This window comes from Sminthopsis crassicaudata, chromosome 5 (genome assembly GCF_048593235.1).
Source record: "Sminthopsis crassicaudata isolate SCR6 chromosome 5, ASM4859323v1, whole genome shotgun sequence".
NCBI lineage: Eukaryota > Metazoa > Chordata > Mammalia > Dasyuromorphia > Dasyuridae > Sminthopsis > Sminthopsis crassicaudata.
In genome coordinates, this window is record NC_133621.1 from 44,280,089 (window position 1) to 44,281,676 (window position 1,588).

Here is a 1,588-nt window from a genome sequence, read left to right on the forward strand (position 1 = left end):
TTCTTTTCTTTTCTTTCTTTCTTTCTTTTTTTTTTTTTTTTTTTTTTTTGGCCTGTTTTGTTATCATGTATTCTTGTTTAAATCTTTTGGACATAATGCATTTTATAGACTGGTAGTCTCAAATTCAGATTTTGTGTTTGTTTTAAGTTGATAACTCCTCTCTTCTTCTTGTGCTATTTCTGTTGAAAACTCTTTTTTTCCCCACAAAGATTCATTTAATCCAATTACCTCTAAAAAAGGTTTCTCTGGTCTACCGGGGGAATATAGCAAGAAGCTTCATGCCTAAGATTTCGAGATCCCTGATATAAATTGAGCATGTTCCATATATACATATACACCACTGGTTTGAATTAGCAAATAAACTCAATTAGCAAATTAATTAAGGCTATTTATAACTTTACTAAAATGACATAATATCTTATTGAGACCTCATGTGTTGATAGTATTACCAATATAAAATATAAGTCACAATATTTAAATATAATATCAATATTTACACATTGAGATTCAAACATATTTTTTATTTACCCTTGGTTGCTAATGGTTTTAATCAAAGTATATATAACTTTAAGAAGATCAAATAGAAACAGAAATAGGACCTTAAATCTATTAAGTGTTAATAATGTACCTTTAAGTGTTCTTAACCTGCTCATAAACAAGGACTTCCTAACCCATTATTAACTGTAATCTAAATGAAAAAAACAAAAAACAAAACATTTTTTTCAGCTAAAGAGGAATGGCAATGCCTATCTAATCTTTCCAAAATCCATACTGTCAGTTGGTGTTACAATCACTCTCCTAATAGCACTGTATCCTTAAAGAACTGTTATTATGTCAACTCATATTGGGAATAAAATCCCTCATCAAAGAATATATGTATCACTTACACTTCAAATACTTTTGCTTTGAATTTTCTCCTCTTGATTTACACAGAAAATCAATTAATTGAGTCTAATATATGGTGTTTTAATTATATAATCAATTGACATAGTTCCAGAAAGATTATAACTATTACTCATCAGTAAACCAAATGAATAAAACCAGACGGTGACGCCATCCAAGTCTTGGGCTATGCAAATGCTACTAACATAATCAGTGTACTGAGAAAATATTCATTTAAGGAAATCTACTTAATGTTTTCATGCTGATTCTTTGTAGTAAGTGTAATACATTGGATTGTAAGACAATTTATTTTTTGAGCTATCTTCTTCAATGCAAAGTTACATTGTATGCAAAATATAAAATAAACTTGTATATATTTCATGTAAACTTTTTCTGATCAGCACTGTAAGACCACTGAAGATCTAGATACTCCCATCCCCATGGCTTTTTCATGTATCATTCCTAAGGAAATCTTCCAAGGCTGGGGGTCTTACAGTCTTTGAATCTCTAGTGTATAGCATAATTACTAGCGCATAGTAGATAATTAATTGATTGTTGCTGACGCCTATCGTCTTCATTCTCTCGTTCTCCTCCTATTGGGGCGTAAGGGTGTTCAGGGAAGGCTAGTTTCTCTGCTGTGAGGGCTGGTGAGTCCTTTTCAGGGCTTCCTTCTCTTGCCGGTGACTCCAAGAAGCTGTATGTAGCC